This window comes from Eutrema salsugineum, unplaced genomic scaffold, assembly GCF_000478725.1.
Source record: "Eutrema salsugineum unplaced genomic scaffold, Eutsalg1_0 scaffold_8, whole genome shotgun sequence".
Taxonomy (NCBI): Eukaryota; Viridiplantae; Streptophyta; class Magnoliopsida; order Brassicales; family Brassicaceae; genus Eutrema; species Eutrema salsugineum.
The window spans coordinates 5,692,603-5,712,159 of record NW_006256414.1 but is presented as its reverse complement, the minus strand read 5'-3'; the positions used below and the strand labels follow the sequence as shown (position 1 = coordinate 5,712,159).

The 19,557-nt window shown below is 37.1% G+C and overlaps 1 long non-coding RNA gene across 1 annotated transcript; it reads left to right on the top strand.

Moving 5' to 3' along the window:
* The first annotated feature begins 6,162 nt into the window (after positions 1-6,162).
* Positions 6,163-7,069, top strand: LOC112088986. The gene is made up of 2 exons (XR_002900807.1): positions 6,163-6,513; positions 6,637-7,069. It is a non-coding gene; the product is annotated as an uncharacterized LOC112088986 (long non-coding RNA).
* The last annotated feature ends 12,488 nt before the right edge of the window (positions 7,070-19,557 follow it).

The following is a 19,557-nucleotide window of genomic DNA, read 5'->3' as shown; positions in this document are numbered from 1 at the left end:
CCATCTCCTTCCATTTCGAGTTTCTTCTTTCTCGCAAAACAATCATTCTTAATGTGCCCTTCTTTCTTGCAATACCCATCAGGTGACCTTTATGCCATCTTGGATTTACTTCTGCTTTCCTTCCATTACAAGAGTCACTGAATCCCTCTTAGACTGTCTTTCTCGGACGCTTGTGTAGAGTGTCGTAGCTGATCCTGCATTTGTCTTCCCATTCTCCAAGATTTCCCCTTTGCTTGGACCTTGCTGCTGAGATCACTTCTTCCAGAGATATGGATTCCTTTCCATATTTCAGAGTGTGTTGAAGTTGATCATAAACTTGGCGGAAGCAAGTTCAAGAAAACTATAGCCTGTATCTCATCAGTGGCGTTCACATCTAGGCAACTCATCTCAGCAACAATCTTGAGAAACTCATCAACATTCGAATCTATTGGCTGATCCATCACATCTATAGGTATAAAACTGGGACTGGACAAAGATACAATTTGGCAGAGACTTATACATATACAATTTCTCTAGCAAAGACCACATAGACGCGGCAGTAGTACAATGTTTGATATTTCGCAACACTTGATCACTAATGTTAACTATGATCATATCCTTTGCCCTTTCATCTTTCTCTAACTTTTCAGTATCGATGATTACCTTGGTTTCTTGAACCGATCAGGTGGCTGGATCTGCCTCGGCTCCTGTTTTGAGCTCTGCCTTTCTCATAGGAATGGTGATCCCAAAGTTTTCACTTAGAACCACGTCCTTTAATCCCACGACAACAAAGTAAGCCATCATCCTCTTGGTCCACATAAAAAATCGCCAGTGCCATTGAAGCATACCACCTTGGTACGAGTCATCTGAGTGCCAAAACCTTGGCTCTGATACCAATTATTTCGCCTAAACCTTAACACTCAGCTTCGATTCAGCTCAAGATCTCTGATTGTAAATGAATAAGAAAGAAAAGTAAAGAACAGAAGATGAAAGAACACACGACAATTTGGTTACCCAGAGTTCACTATCGATGTGGTAAGCTACATCTCTGGGCCAGACTCAGTCCAGCAAGTTCACTAGCACTAAGGAATCAAGTTCTCCCAATCAGAGAAGCTCGAGATATAACGCATACAAAATGTTTGTGATAATGACGAAGATGATCTAACAAACTCGGGAAATCTGACCTTTTATACTTAAGGCCTTACATAACCAGGTTAAACCAGAAACACATGATGCGAGCTAGGGTTAGTGTCGCAAAAGAATTTTTAAATTTGTAAACCCTAGTGTCTGCAAGTGCACAGCCGTGCGTTGTACTACTTAGGGTGTCGATCCACAGGGAGAGTTGTGTTTCCTGCAAAAATTTCAAACTGGATTAGTAATCGAAGTCAAAGACCAATGGAGGTTTTTGTGAGATTTTGGTGTCACGATTGTCTACTAAGCTAAACAAGAAATAAAACTAAAGGCAATGGACGAAAACAATAGATAAAAAATGTGCTGGGTATTAGGGTTCATCTCTAGGGTTCATGATCTATGACACAAGGAATCTAGGTAAGGATTTTCTATGAATCTGAAACTAGGATGACACTTATAAGATTAGCCAACTCTCGTCACCCTAATCATCTAATCACTTAATCTCGCTCTCATGCCGGAATAAGATCATGCATTTCAGATTGGAATCCATCTCGGGTTACGTATCCTCCGTAGGTAGCTTTCTTCTCCTACGACGGTGACGTCCATAAGATCCAGTTCAGGTAACCCAGATACATCACTCTCGTGGCTCAGATTCAACCTTGGATCGGATGATGGTTCGCGACTCCAACATGTCGCTTTGAGTAGGAGATGAATGGGAGAATCATCTAAAAACGAAATCTTTTAACCTTAAAAACATAGATGTCATCGATCATGGGGTCCTTTTTGATGACCCTCTTACCCAACAAGGTAACTACTCAGACATGGCTGAGCTTGACAACATCATCATTGATTTTGAAATAAAAAAGCAGCAAAGTAGAAGAGATTGCATAAACTGAATAGATAGATGAAAAGAAATGACAAAGGTTCAAGAGAATAATATCTATCTCTCTAATCTAAACCTAAGAAACAAAAGTTGGATGCCTCCCTAACAACAAGAAAGGAGAACACATGAATTAGGTTCTAAAATACATATTTATAGGTCACCAAGTCTTTCTGGTCATCATTAGGGCTTTCTTTAATGAGAGAATGAGTTGGGTTTGAAAACGGGTCATTGGGCTGTAAATGAAGGTTCACCGCGGTTGGAGGACTCTGAGGCGCGACCAGGATAGTATTCACCGCGGTCACGAGCTCTGGGACCGCGGTGGTTGGCCTATGATGTCCAAACTTCATCCCTTGTCTTGCTTCTTTTGAGAGACTGCAGAACATGTCTTCAATAAATTGGGAATAACTTATGATCCAACCATTGGATTGCATCCAATCTAATTGCATTAGAAAGCTGGTTGTCTCCTCTATCTTGTGTCCAGATTTGAGGTTTCTCAGACGGTAAAAATGTCTTCATCAGATGTGAAACTTCTGACGGCCTTAAATTGATCAAAAGTAGAATTTTCTCCAATTTGTATTGTTTTTGCCTAAGAAACCTGATAAGAGTCTTGAAACTACAAAATGGGAAAACCATGATAAAAGCACTTGAAATTAGTTACAACTTTTGAAATAGCATAAGAAAACACTAGTACAAATACGGTGTTATCAGCTCCCTTAGACTTAAACTTTGTTTGTTCTCAAACAAAACAAGATCCAAGTTTGGAAAAGTATATTTAACAAAAATCACAAGGAACTCAAAATCATCAGAAACCATACTCCTAGACCATTATTAAGCGCAATGCATCAATCAAGGGTAGTCTAGAAAATTCTCACCAAAATACAAGCATAACTAGTCTGTTAATCCGTCGTGCGAAAAACTACACACTTAGACTTCACTTCCAGTCAACTAGCTCTTAACACTACAAGAAAATTGGTTATTGATAACACCAGAAAAACGCATTTTAACGTTACCATAGCAGTTTTAAAAGCGCTCTATCATCGGCCGCGATAATAGGTCGGCGCGATTACATAACGGTTTTTGTGCATGCTATTATTTTTATTTATAACATAGCGCTTTTTTCCCTGCTATATTTAATAATACAATATCATATTTTTTTCGTTATTAGTTTTTATCTGACAGCGTTTTTAAATTGTTATTTACATTTTTGATATGGCATTTGGTTTCTACGATTTATATTGTCACCACCAAATAGTACATATTTTAATGAATTGCTAATTTACATATATTTAAAATCTTAAAATGGTTCACAATATAACAAAGCCAAAGACAAATTTCATTAGCTAAAAAGAGTCTTACAAAGATACAGTCACAAATTTCCATAACAAAGTTCAAGTCATACACTAAATCACAACACCAAGCCACAATTTCACATAACTAGTTTACCATTAGGCCAAGCTACTGTAGTTCCTAAAGCATCAGAAATAAATTCAACTTCTGAACTTGGTCTCCACACTTTAGCATCTCCAATCTTTGATACTTCAACCCATACCTTGCTAGCGTTAGGGCCTAATGAGACGAAGTGGATTGTATCTTCTGGATTACTTGAACAAACTCTGCCTTCTGCAACAATTTGTCCTGAGTTGTTGCAATCCAGCAACGATTTAGAGTTATCGACGCTGCAACTTACACTCTGTGACACAAAATAGATCCAACACATTCATCACAAGTTCATCAACATCAATAACTATTCAACTAAATAGATTACAGGCGGAAGAGTTTACCCCAGGTGATGATTATTTTGTGATGATTTTCGAGAAGGTGGCAGAATCATCTGTATCTTCTGAATAAGCCAGGCAATAAACTCATGTAGTGCATCACCCATCAAATATATCTCACTACTTGGTCTCCACAAATAGGCGTCTTTATTAAGAACTTTCTCAACTTTTACGATTGCTGCATTGGGTCCTAGAGGAATATTGTTGGCTAGTTCTTTCGGATCTGTTGAATACAAACGACCCTCAGCAACAATTACATCCTCCAAATTCCAGTCATAGATCAGGATTTTATCAAGCAATGCCTATACCAATCATAGAAAATAATTTCGTAAGTATTAGCACCCGTAACAGACATTATACAAGTCGTAATTAGTTTGAAAAAAAAACTGAACACATTACCGATGAACCAGCTTTTGGATTTTCAGTAGGAGTGCACACATCATTGTCCAAAATGATTTTTTCAGATGGCCACGCGATTTTGGTATCAACAGCATCGCCAAGTGAGACAATGGTTGTGGTTGGTCTCCACAGATATGCATCTTCTTTGGATACATGTTTGAGAAGGATAGCTGCTGCATTCGGACCAAGCGGAACTAGCCCAATCTTGTATGTTGGTTCAGCAGAACAGAACTCTCCTTCTCTGACAATAACATCATCCATTGAGCACCAATCCAATATTTGACACCTAGTAACTGTTTTGGTAGCATTACTAGCCTCTGACGTATAAACTTTGTCCGACTGTTTAAACAAGAATAAACTTCGTCAGAGTGCTTTGGTAGCACCAAGCAAATAATTGAAAACTTAGCTAACCTTCTTTCCTTTAGCAAGGTCAAGGACAACGTTTTGCAAATGTTCAATCTTGGTGATCAATTCTGCTTGCACTACAAGAAAAAGTGAATATTGCTACGAAAAATTGTGACTAAATTTCTTTGTAATAATGTTGTGACAACTTTCATACGAGATTGTGACAAAATTATTTAGTCATAAAAACGTTACCATTTCGTCATAATATTGTGACCAAATTAAATGTTACAAACTTTTGCCACCAATCGTGACGTAATTGTTACAAAATATATAGTCATAAATATTGTTACTGATTTGTGACCAAATCGAGTAAGTAAATTATACGATTTTTGTGACTAAAATTAAGTCACTCACAGTTACAAATGTTTTGTAAGTATGTCGTCACAATTAGTTATTATTTTAGTGACTTTTGAGTTTGGTCATAGATTATGACATAATTATTACTACTTTAAGACAAGATTAAAATCACACATTTATTTAAAAATAAATAAAAATAGCTTTAATTTGGTAACCACGAAAAAAACAAAATTGATTGAATTTCTTATTCTAACTTTTTTTTTCACAAAACCTTGTATCTGACGAATTGTTGCGGAAAAAAAATAAAGAATGTATATTTGTTGATTTTGAGAAGTCAAAGATGATGTTGTATGTTGAGCATCATGGATCATTAGCATTACTAATCTAATATGCTAGTAAATTTTTAGGTAAGAGTTTATGAACAGAAAAGTAATAAATGTCAAATAACCAATGAGTGAATCAAATATTTTTAGTGCTACTAATAATTGAAATATAATATTTTTTTATGGATTAATGTGTGTGATTTAGGGTATAGATTTGTATTCTTATTTTTATCTCAATTGAAATAAGAAAATGTAAAAAAAAAATTGTTTTATACTAAATACACATAATAGAATAGAAAAAACTATTACAAAATACAAAATAAAAAAAAAGTTAATGAGTGTAGAATTTGGAGTTTAGGGTATAAGGGTATAGGATCGGAAATATATTTTCTATTTTTATTACAAAGAAATATAAAATTTGTTTTGGATTAATGAGTGTCTGATTTGTAAGATATCTTTTTCTATTTTTCAACATAAAAAATACAACAAATTATTGTTTCATAATAAAAAATAAAATAGAATAGAAAAACTATTACCATATATAAAATAAATAAAAAATTAGTTAGTGAGTCTTTGATTTAGAGTTTACGATATGTGATTTGGGGCTTAAAATATAAGGGTATATGGTTTAAAATACATATTTTATTAGTTTTATTAACAATAGAAAATATAATAATTTTATAGATTAATAAATGTTTGATTTAGTGTATAGGATTCACACTTGTAAGAATTATTTTTTATTCCTCAGGCTTAAAAAAAAACGTGCAACAGATTATTATATAAATCATAAAATGGAATAGAAAAGACTATTACAATATAATTATAAGAAGAAAAAGTTAGTGAATATTTTATTTATAGTTTATAGCATATGATTTAGGGTATAAGGTTTAAAATATATGGTATAGGATATATATAGGTTTTGATGATTTAGGGTATAAGGTTTAAAATATATGGTATAGGGTATAATATTTTCTTTCTCCACCATAGATTGCTATTTTCCCATAAAAAAAATATCTATGTAAAAAAAAATGATTAGTCTCCCCAATCTTTTCTTCCTTGGTGGCGATTTACACAAAAAATAGAAACGAAAAAGAATGAAGCCATTAGGAGAGAAGAAGATTTCTCTGGAAGAATACATTGATTTCTCCTACTCTGGAAAGTCCATCGACTTCACCATCTCCTACCTCAATCAGGTTTTTTAAAACGATTTGATTTCCCGTCTGATTCTCCTCGATCGTCATCAGTTTCATACCTCCAACTTGTGCCATCTCTGTAGATCGTTCATATGCACGGTTTCCGAAAGCTGCACAAATGGAATAAGGTAATCACCGATGATCTCTTAAAACCAAAATCCGTAGAAATTGACAACAAAATTTTGGAAATTCCGTCCTCTCCTCCTTCTTCTAAGTTTTTAGCTTTATTGATTTGATCCTTATGGTTATAGGTGAATACAAGATCTTGAAAAAATGGAAACAAAAGACAATATATGCCAGAAAAATTTGGGAGGCTCTTCCTCTTATTCTTCAAAGTTGCGTGAGCTGGTTTCTTCAGACGGAATCCAGACCTTAGGAAGATGCTTCAATCTTGGATTACGAGATGGGTATTAACTATTAAGCCATGTTTACAAGTTTAAGACCAAATAAAAGCTTCTTTGGGCAAAGACAACAACAATTTTGAGATTTCCTGCAAGGCGTTGAAGGTCAAACTTGAGATCCTATGACGATGCTGGGCAACCTGTCCTTTATTCACAAGTTTATATACAAAAGTTGTATAAACTTACTTTTATTTTAATTATGTACGTTTATTTTGTAAGACTGGTCATTTGTATCATGGTTTCATTTATGAAAATAATATAATAAACTATTGCATTTCTGTAATATGTCAATTTATTTGGGGATTTGCAACTAATGTTTCGTAATGACAGAATTAGGACATTGTAATCGTCACGAAATAAAATTTTTAAACTGTTTTTTATTATGTAAGTATAACGAATAAGTAACGATTCCCTAGTCATTATTTGTAATGATATAAGACTAAAGTTTCGTCAAAAATGAATGACAGATTTGAGACATTATAACAGTCATATTAGATATATTCGTCACAACGAATGTGACGTTTTGTTACAAATAAAAATTTGTGATGGCTGTATTGTGACTGTTCAAAAAACCCACAACTCCGTCACAATAATTTTATTGTTACGAATTTTTGCTTATTGTGACAGAATATTTTATAACAATATAGCTATTTTTTTGTAGTGTTGTGTTGCTTCGAGCTTCTGCACATGTGCATCTCTAGCCTGACTGAATGCAAGCTTCGTAGCAGTAACCCCTCTACCCATTCCTCTAAGTCTCCTTGGCTTGTCTTTTCCTAACACTTGACTCACAGCATCCTCTCTAATATTGGTACTAGCAGTTGAACCCATTTCACTATCAATGGATTTGACTTGTTCCTAAGACAAATATTTCAACATATATAATTACCAATCCCTAAACTTGCATTTACTAATAATTCCTATCTCATTTCACTTACAATTGTATCCGCAAATTCTGGTCTCACAGGTCTTCCATCTGAATGAGTGTGTCCTGCTACTCATACTTTACTCCTTGTCACATTGTTAGGGTCGGAACTCTTTTTCTTCTACAAGTAACAAAAAATGTTCAAAACAAGTAAATCTAAATAAGTACACAATACAGTCGACTTACCATCTCATGAGCTAGGCAAATCATTCCTTTGCGGCTAGTGGTGTGGGAAACCTGTGCCCTCCTCAGATCTCTATATCTCTCACTTTGAACCTACGTAAGCAATCCAAGTATTAATATGTGTAACATTTTAAATTAATTATGACACTAACATGATTAGTTAGACATACAGTACCTTAAACTCTTCACTGGTCCTGCTCTTAACCCAATTTTCCATGCTGAAACAGATTAAATGTTACTCAGTTTTAGCTCAAGTACTTGTCGCTTATTGGAATTGCTCAATTGGGAAACGAGCCTAGAATTCGAAAACCTCCACAAACAACCCATATGCTTCAACACAGATTCCTTTTGCCAATCTTCATTTAAATTAAACCTGCCCTGAAATATGTGGAAAAGATAAACGTAAGTTAGATAATCTAAAATACTTTTAATCAGTGAAATTCTTTGTTTAGGATACATAGAATACCTGAATTTCCTCCCACAATATGTCTTTGTTATGATCATTCAAGTGCCTCCAATCATCAAGTAGTACTGCTACGTGCTCTCTCACCAGCGGACCAAGAAAGGAGGAAAGAGTGATTGATCCTTTTCCAACATGTTCACCAAGATTTTTGAATTCAACTTCTACCTTATCCTCATGGTGTTTTGCAACTCCATGCATCTTAGTTGGCCCTCTGGTTTTCCTTTTCTTGTTATTTGCTTCTTGTGTTTGATCATCTACAGTTGACTGTTGCACAGGTTCTTTATGCACCTGCTGCGGTGCATCTTCATCATGAACTGCTTCGTCATCTACAGTTTGCTCCTCTGCTTCTTCGTGATGTGAAGTTTCTTCATCAACCTGACGTGAAGTGTCTTCATCTACCTGTTGTGAAGTGTCTTCGCTGTGATTAGGTGCTTCTGGTTCGGTTGGCGTATTACGTCTGGTACTGGTAACCTGTTCGACGTCTGGAGCAACTCCTAATTGGCGTTTACTACGTCACCGCATGGTTGGATCCATAGTCTTCAACAGTATCTAAAACCTGAAACACAACTAGCTTTTCAGATAATTTAAATGAAAAAGTGAATATAATCAATCCATTACTAAGACCCCTTCACAATCATCTCTAACATAGAAACTCTCGTCATTAGAAGACTGGTCCCCTATATCTTCGCTATTAGCAACAGTCAAAGGCAGAACAACAAACTCACAACAAACTCTTCTTCCATCTCTAACTCCTGATACCCTCGTGGTGGTGCCTTTATAACTACTGACCAAGGTGATGAATTGTCTTCTCTACAGTAAAAGACCTGTTTTGTTTGAGATGCCAGAATATAGGGATCATTAAGATACTCTGACTGGTTGACATTGAGGTTAACCAGTGTAAATCCTTCTTCTTCCTTTAAACTGTTACCCTTATTGGCCCACTTACACTTGAATATAGGCACCTGAAACATATGGTAGTCTAGCATGATGATCTCTTGTATAGATCCATAAAACGCAACCATATCCGCCATATGTCTAGTATCTCTGACACTAGATCTACACATGCTGAAAGCTTCGTAGGTTACACCACTGTTCTGATTCTTACGCTTTACATCCTCAGTGTGAAACCGATGCCCGTTAATGATAAACCCCTTGTATGTTTGAGCAATGTTTCGTGGTCCATATGCCAACCATCTCAGCTTAGACAAGTGATCTTTCGAGTTCGCAGGGATCTAAAGGATTCAGAAAACAAAAAAAAAAAAAAAAACACAAAAGTAGAATGTTTAAAAGTTCTACAAATCATGATGGTAAGAATGCATATTTGTTTAGCGTAATTTACATACCTTTTCTTTTACCCATTGCGAGAATCTCTCTGAATGTAATTTCCATAAAATAGTTTCACTCCTGTGACATCGAGCATCCTTAGATTGCAATTCTTCCAAATGTATACTGGTATACAATATGAGTGAGTTAGTGATGACTATTGAACAGAATTTCATTGAATGAAAAAATATAAGTGATGAGATCATAAATTTACTCTACATATGGATTCATTACAGCCATATTCATCAAGACATATCTATGTGCTATGTCTCGCTCTTTATTACTAAGTAAGACCTCTTCTGCCTTCATCAATGGGCGACCTTCAAGTATGCTTTCACATGAATCCAAATATTCATTACGGTTTATGTTTTCTTGCACCGGTACAGAATTCTGTAGAAACTCCAAACAGAATGCAATACATTCGCCAGCCAAGTATCCTTCAGCCATACACGCTTCTGGCCTTGTGTAGTTCTTGACATAAGACTTTAGCGTTTTCATGTACCTATAGGTGAATAATACATTCGATCAGTAGACTATATAATACAAACGTGGAATGAAAAACAACCCTTCATCAAACAGAGATGATTACGTTTCGAATGGGTATATTCACCTAAAGTGGACAGGCCCACCCAAACGTGCCTCCCTTGCTAAATGTATGGGTAGATGGAACATTATATCAAAAAGCGATGGAGGAAAATACCTCTCAAGTTGGCAAAATGTCTCTACACATTCATTTTCCAATAATATGAGCTTCTGCGGATCAATTACTCGCTGACACAATCTGCTGAAGAAGTTGCACAACCTAATAACTGCAATCCTCGGTCCACTTGGTAGCAGGTCTCTCAAAGCAAGTGGAAGGAGGTTTTTCAGAAGCATGTGGTGGTCATGGGACTTCAATCCACCTATTATAGGAGGATCCACTGAAACACAGTTAGAGATATTTGAAGAATACCCATTAGGCCCTCTGAATAGGCTTAACCTCTTGCAGAATCTCTTTTTCTCTTCCTTCGACAGCCAATAAGCAGCTGGAGGTAAGTAGATTCTCTTCCCTCTGATCTGAATGTGTAAGTTACTTCGAATACCTATATCTTCCAAATCCTTTCTTGCTTTAAGACCATCTTTCGACTTAGCAGTTTGCATCAATATAGACAAGATTGCATCGGACACGTTCTTCTCCACATGCATAACATCAATGTTAGAAATGTAATTACTGTGTATGTGATATTAATTCTATAAGGTAAAGTTAAAGGCCTTACCTTCCAGTACGGTAAATCAAATATAATGGACCGTTTCTTCCACCTCCAGGTATGTGTATCTTTTTCGTTTTCATCATCTAAAATCACCTCGTCATCTGCTTGTGCGGTTTTTCTTTTTCGTTTTGTTTTTTTTTCCAAGGGTTTTCCAAAATCATTTCTGAAATCTCACAGTGTCTCAAATATTTCTCTCCCGCTTTGAATTCTACTTGCTGTCCCTTCTTCAACAGTGTTGTCAACCCATTCTTTCCTCTTCTATATGGATGGCCAGGCCGAAGCCTCTTTCTATTTCCCAAATACACATGCTTACGACTGAATTTTTAACCACCTAAATGGTGTATCCTTACCACAGACAATGCACGCTTGTTTCCCTTTCACTTTACACCCAGCCAAAGTCCCTAATGATGTATAGTCAGTGATACTCCACAGCAAGATTTCTTTCAGTGTAAACTCTCCTTCATGAATGAGTCGTAAACCATAATGCCTTCATTCCACAAATCCATCAGATCATCTATCAATGGAGCTAGATAGACATCAATATTGTTGCTTTGTGCTGTGGGTCCAGGTATCAACAAAGTCAACATTATATTCTCTGACTTCATACACAATGTTGGATGCATGTTGTAGTTAACTAGTAAGACCGGCCATGTGCTGTACTTGGTATTTTGAATGGAGAACGGATTCATCCCAGAAGTGGAGAGACCGAGGCGGATGTTTCTTGGTTCTGCAGAAAACTCTGGCCATTTATCCTTCACAGTGGACCAAGTTATAAAGTCTACCAGGAGTCGCATGGTACCGTCTGAACTCGCATTGTTGAAATGCCAACGAACATCTTCTGCATTCCTCTTTGATCTGAACAATCGCCTAAGTCTATCTTTGATTGGAAAATATCTGAGCACCTTACATGGAATTCCTTTTTTTCCTCGCCTGTATGCTTATCCCTTTCCCATCTTGAAACACTACACCTTGGGCAGCTATCCATATCCTTGTACTGTTTCTGATAGAGGATACAATCATTCTGGCATGTTTGGATCATGTCATACCCAAAACCAAACAGTTTCAAGAATTTCTTCATCTCATCTGTTGATCTCGGAAGAACATTGTCTAAAGGAAGCATATCATGAACTATAGTGAGAAGCTGATCAAAATAGTTCTCTGACATGCCACTCTTCACCTTAATGCGATAAAGTGCCATAATTGCAGACACCTTTGTGTAGTTGAGACAGCTGGAGTATAATGGAGTTTCAGCATCTAGTAGCTTCTTCTTGAACTCAGACTCATCTGTATTGTCATCCTCTACTGACTGATCTTCATAGCTGCTATTGGTATGAGGATTGCCTTCATCTTCAAAGTAAGCTGTTCTAATCAATTCGTAAGCCTCAAACTCAGAGATCAGACCATTAGATGGCTTATCAGTCCTTAAATCCCCATGCTTACTCCAACAAGAATACCTCTTATATTTTTCATCCATGCCCCTGATCACTAGATGATATAAAACTGTATGTATAGTCTGGTGGCACAAATTGTGGCAATCTACACATGGACATAACATGTGACTCGGATTCCCTAAGCTAACAGCTGATGCATTCACAAAAGTAGATGCACCTGTCTGATACTCTAGAATAGCCCTATAAATAAAAAACGTTTGAATTATCAATTGTCTTGTGATGCATATTGTAAATGATGACAAATAAATAAAACTATCAAACACTTGTATACCTTGGAAGCCAGACCCAAGTCTTGTCCATGTTACAATACCACAACAGCTCCACGACCAAGTATGTACATACATATAAGATAATAGCTTCATATATATCAGATGCACAAATATGTAAATCGGACAGACCAAGCAAACAAGACCAACGAAAAGACAGAAAACAACCATTATTATCTCTGAAATCTAAATACTCACCAGCGAATCTTTGGTGAATGATCACCGGAACGTGTGTCTACTACAGAAGTCTGCAAATTTGGAGCCATCGATTAGACTTAAGGAACAAATTGGGAATGCATGTAACAAACTGGGAACTCAAATCCGAAATAAGACCCAATGAATTTCACATACCTATAGACGATATCAAACCTTCAAACGAGCCTGCAAAACAGCAAAATAATTTTATTCGATTTCAAACATATATAAACCCTAAATATGCGTTATGTATTTCTGAACCCAGACTTCTTACCTCCAATGTCAGCTTCGTTCTTCAGCAAGTGACGAGAAACCCTCAGCAACACAAACGTGAATTCCTCAGAAGCAGATCGAGTATCAAAATCGAAGATTTGAGGGAGATTTTGAATGGGAAAGTCAGAAGTCGAGAAAGAGAGAATGAAAATTCATCAATCTAAGTGAGATTTGGAGGTAGAAGTCGACATGCAGCGATGTCTCTGTGAGGGAAAAAAACCTAGATCTGTTTTGCCTTAGAGAAATTTCGAGACCAAAACCATTATTTTCCCTAATTCTTTATTTTTTTATTTTAGAAAACGCGGAGTCTTGAAATTTCATTTACCCGCTTAAGGTTTCGATAGCGGTTTACTTATCGGGCTGCTATTATATTACATGCGAGAAATTAAAAAATTAGCCGCCAACATATTAATAGCTTTTACCATTAAATAAACGCTATATAAAAATCACGTTAACGCAACCATAGCAGTAAGACCTAAAATGCTATCGTATTCTGCTATGATACCCAATATTTTTTGTCGTGTAACATTCATTCAAGGTTCCAGTGGTTCTCATCAAAAGAATAATAAACAAAGCATTCAAGGCTAGGTATTCAAAAGGGCTGTTTATTGGTGAGGTTTAATGTGTTTAAAGTTACATTTTTCTGGAGAGACATGATCTTATGCGAAACAGCAAGAGAGGATGGAGCTGTTGATGTCCACAGTTTCCAGTCACATTCTTTTTGCCTTAATATTTCTGATCTTCTTCTTCAGGTTCTCCTCATGACTACCTTAGACTTAGATTTTTGTCCGGGTTGTGAAACCATAACTCCTCAGATGAATACTTATAGCTTTTTCTCAAAATATTTTTGGTTATCTAATACTCTTTAGGCTTTTTGGTTTCCTTTCCTTTCATTCTTCTTTTTTTTTTAAGAGAAAGGGAAAACCGCATTTTGATGTAGTGTCTTAGGGAGCACAAAATTTACCTTTATGAATGAACTTTTTGAGGCATCACTAAGCTTGATAAGATTGCTGATACATTTCCTTCCCAATTTCATTCAGTCATTCTCTTGAGTGACTGAAAACTATGTTGTTTTTCCCTCTCCGGCGTTTTTGCACATATCTGTTGATAAAAACTTAAGAGAGAATGCATGAGGTTCGAACATATAGTTTTGGGTTAAGGGTATGGTACCAGCTAAAGATGAACTGGCCATCTAGGAAAAGAAAGAGTGGTAACAATAAGGTTTAGATGTCCTAGATGTATATCATGATGCCTTCCTAAAATAAATGATAAGAAAATTAGATGTCTATATTAAGTCCAAATAGAATGAGCTAGTATATCATGTCAGAAATAATCTCCATGAATAGAAGTCCTCTGGTGGGAGTTCGTAGTGCTAGTACTCTAGCTACCTCTTACTCTAGTGTTAAACCTTAAAAGAGCTTTCATAAAGAGATGGTGTAGAAGCAAACAGGTTGGTTATCATCACAGATTTTAGTCATCATTCCCTCAAAACGTATTTATACTTTGAAAACACTTTGAAAAATTTTGAAGAATAATGCAGAATGCAAAGACTCATGAAAGAACAAGTGGCTAAAAAGGGATGAAATCTTCTCCCAAACTTAAATCACTCTGTCCCCAATGTGAAATAAATCAGGCTTAGATGAGAAATAGAGTAAACTAAAACTTACCTAGTGTTTTGGGTGACAGATGGATTGTAGATTGGTTATGGAGGTGATATGATGGAAAAAAATTCTTGACAAGAAGAGATGCCATTATTGGTCTTTGTGAATCTCTTTGGAAGATACCAGTACAGTGATAACACCGTATTTTGACCACTTTTATGGATCATTTTGAAATACTTTTTCTATGTTTTTAATTTCTTTTAAGTACTTTTATTACGTTTTTCTAGTACTTGTAGTTCCAAGACTCTTTTCAGGTAACTTTGGGAAAAACTTAACAAAATGGATAGAAAAACCAGATTTCAGCTCAGAGTCAAACCGTCAGAAGTTCACCCTCGATTGAAGGCCTTCTCACCGTCTGATCCAGCTCAAATTTAGAGATCTTAAAGATGGAAGTATCAGCTTTCCAGCACACTTTACAGCTTAGCAATCCAACGGTTCAATCAAAAGATACGCGAAGAGCAAGATGTGTCGTAAACCAGCCGACAAGCGTTTCCACCTGCGGCCAACAAACCATTCCCCGCGGTCACAACCACCGCGACCGCGGCCAGCCACCCATTCCCCGTGGTCACGCACATCTCGACCGCGGCAAGCTAACTCCAACTTTGAAGGCCCATTTATAAAGCCCGTATCATTTTTCCAGCCTCAATTCCGGAACCCTAGACACCAGAGAGTATTGGAGATTATAAATACATGTCATTTAGGTCGTTTTTAAGAAGAGAAGAGGAGAGACGAAATACTTTACAGAAATTTTACTATAAGCTTTGTTTTTAGGTTTTAGGGAGAGAGATTTGTCTTTGAACCCTTTTCTTTCTTTTTCAATTCCGGTTCCTATTATACTTTTTAATACTATTGTAAGGATTTTTAACTTATCCTGAGTGCTTAGATCTTAGGATCTATTAGATGATTAGAAACTTAAATGACACAAAAGTTTGATCACCCAGTTCCCAGCCTCGAACCGCTACGTCTGGCGTGGGAACCGTCTCCCACAACCTTCACTATCAATCAAAGAATACACAAACGCACTAACCAGCGCTCTCTTTGTGTTCAAGTACAAGTCACAGATTAGAACAATAGAAGAAAAGAAACTTTGAATCACAGCACACGACAAAGAAGACTCGAACTTCCTTCGTTGCTCTCTTGGATTCCTTTTTTCACTTCTCTCTCCTTTGTTCTCTCTCCGTCTATTTCTCTTGCTTGTACTACGTCTCTTTTTTCTCTAGTTTCTATGTTAGGGTTTGCTTCAACTCACGACTTCTTCTTATATCCAAAAATCCATAGCCGACTTGTAACGCATAATGACGTACGTGAACCATATATGTTAGGCTTTATGGCTTTGTCTGAAACTTCTGGCCCAAGTGAATAATATTGATCCAAAACCCATATCTTCACAATCTCCACAGGCCCACCTTCCCATCATCTTCTTTTCACGTTTTCTTCTTCATCGAAGCTTCTACTTCGCCTGAGATGCAAATCCCATTCTGCAACTTCAACTCCGGCGAACTCTCAAACCTCGACCACTTCTGACAAACTCTGAAGCTTGCGACATCATTGGGCTCAACCAATTTCGATCCTTGTCACCAAATTTCCCATCATCTCTCTCAATCGCGATTTCAAGAGATCAACCTGGGTTTTTCATTTCCGGTGATGTCGTCGCCGTCGACACTCTCTGGTATCTTCAACTGCCCTCACACGTCACCATTCAAGCTCCAAAGTGTCAATTCCTCTTTGATTTTTCCCGATAGTGAAACTAGATGCAAATTTTCTCAAACCAAAAAAAAGAAAAAATTCATCTCCTGCGATTCTTCTGTCGCAATAATCTTCTGTAATCTCAGGTATCCTCAATTTCCTCTTCATCTCCTTGCTGTGATGATTTGAAATTGACCCTTTCTGAGATTCCCAATTCTGAAATTTCAGTCCTTTATTACGCAGCAGCGGAAAAACACAACTTCTCCGATGAACTCAGGTAACCCTCTGACCTGAATCATCTCCTTTTCTTCTCTGTATCTTAAAATACTTCCAAGACACCATGAAATCTTAATTATTGATTTCATACTTCGTAGCTTCTCCAGAAAACTTGATTCATCTTTGTCGACCTGTTGATTCATCTCATGTGCACTGAGCTTTGAATCAACCTCTTCATGAATCACTTCCAGCTACTCCACCTGAAACTAATCAGTTTCAATTTCATCTTCTTTGCAGCTCCTTCCGATGAACAGCCCATGTTCTTTAGCTACTTAGATGACCTCAGGTAAGTCCCTTAACCTGAACCTTGTACTCTCGACTTGCTTCCCAGATTCATGAAAACACAGCTCACATGTCTTCCCTTGAATCTCCCAACAGCTCCACCTGGAATCAAAGTCTCCTCACCATGATTTCAGATGCCTACAGGTAACTCCTCTAATCCATTAATTATCGACATAAGAACATTTCCGAAACCGACCGTTTCTGTGTTCTTCCTGCGAGAGTACCATGCCAATAATATGGAGTTACCTGGAGCCGTACCAATCTTAGACTATGTTGAGAAGATCGCAGCACACCTGAGCTTTTTGTTCAGGTACTGCTTCACTTACAAACTCTGCTGGACTTTTACTTGTGAGAACTGTAGGTAAAACTAAATCTCCTTTAGCTTTACCTCCGAAGATACCCGTTTCCAAAATTTCTGAAACCTTTCCCAATTCTTTTACCTCCAAGTCCTTTGTTCAATCTCTCCTCTTCTTCAACACTTGTCCAAAGTTTTTGCTTTTCACTTTTCACGTACTCATCTAGTGAAAATTCTTTCTCAGATTCTTCCTTGCTCTCCTTAGACTCACTTTCTGCCGAACTTTCAGATTCTTCTGACGAAGAAAAGTCTTCACCTTGAGCTGATGAATCCCTTGTTTCAAAACGATATGGAGTAGGTCCTTGAATCAGATTCTCACTGAATGTCACCTTCTTTAACTTCTTCTTTTTTCACTTCTACCTCAGCTTTTGGCATGTTCACGTCAACTTTAGAAACTGTGCCTTGAAGATAATACAAACCACCTTGGTATTTTCCAGATATTACCTTCTTCTTGCCTTTGTAGAACTGAACCTTGAAGTTACCTCCTTCATACCTGCAACCTGATTTTTCTAACATCCCATAAGAAATAAGATTCCTACTCACCTCTGGTATGTATTTCACATCCTTGAGTATCACTACAGAACCATCTGGGTTCTGAATTTGAATCATTCCCATTCCTTTGATGTCACAATGAGTGTTATTAGCCATCAGAACTTTACCACCATCAAACTCCTTGAAGCCAAACAAGACTTCTTTGTCTGATGTACTATGGTATGAACATCCCGAGTCCATAATCCATTCTTTCTTAGTATCTTGCGAACTGACACTTAACACCATTGGTTCTTTTGTATCTGTTGCAACATTTGCAGAGTCTGCAGGTTTCTTTTTATGAGGACATTCCCGCTTCCAATGTCCTTCATCTCCACAGATAAAACAACCTTTGTTGTTTTTCTTTCCTCTACTCTTAGACCTTCCTCTTCCATTCTCTGACCTCTTTTCTGATCTGCCTCTAGCCTCAACATATAACCCTTCTCCATCTGATCTTGAAAGCTTTTCATTTTCAGCCAGCTCTCTCTCCTTAGATTTTGCAGCACTAGCTACTTCCTCCAACACAATAGCTTCCCTACTATACTTAAGAGTATCTTTTAAAGAATCATACCTAGGGGGAAGAGAGTTGAGTAGCAGTATTGCCTGAACCTCTTCTGGTATCTCAATGTTGAGGTTGCTCAAATCTGCAATCAACTTCAAGAAGTCATCTACATTCTGATCAATTGATCTTGAATCCTGCATTCTAAAAGAATACACCTTAAGCTGAGAATGGACCCGATTAGGCAAAGTCTTTGCCATGTAAAGCCTCTCAAGAGTAGCCCACGCTTGAGCTGCGGTTACGCTCTGATACCACTTGTAAGGATTTTTAACTTATCCTCAGTGCTTAGATCTTAGGATCTATTAGATGATTAGAAACTTAAATGACACAAAAGTTTGATCACCCAGTTCACAACCTCGAACCACTACATCTGGGGTGGGAACCGTCTCCCACAACCTCCACTATCAATCAAAGAATACACAAACGCACTAACCGGCGCTCTCTTTGTGTTCAAGTACAAGTCACAGATTAGAACAATAGAAGAAAAGAAACTTTGAATCACAGCACACGACAAAGAAGACTCGAACTTCCTTCGTTGCTCTCTTGGATTCCTTTTTTCACTTCTCTCTCCTTTGTTCTCTCTCCGTCTATTTCTCTTGCTTGTACTACGTCTCTTTTTTCTCTAGTTTCTATGTTAGGGTTTGCTTCAACTCACGACTTCTTCTTATATCCAACAACCCATAGCCGACTTGTAACGCATAATGACGTACGTGATCCATATATGTTAGGCTTTATGGCTTTGTCTGAAACTTCTGGCCCAAGTGAATAATATTGATCCAAAGCCCATATCTTCACAACTATGTTTTTGATTTCGTTTATCATGTCTGAGTAGTTTTATTGTTGGGACTAAGGGATTTTTGATGGGGTTATATATGTTTGGTGAGGATTCCATTGGCTATTGAGCCGAATCTTAGAACTTTTTCTTCTGAATTCGTTTTTACTGCATGAAAGTAGCGTCATGAACTACGATCTGATCCAGATGCTTGGTGACACGAAAGTGTTCATCCGGTGTCAGATCTAGTTTGGGAGAGCAAAACAAACATAGGAGTGGAAACCTACCTATGGGCGATTTGTGAATGCTGACGAGTCTTAAACATA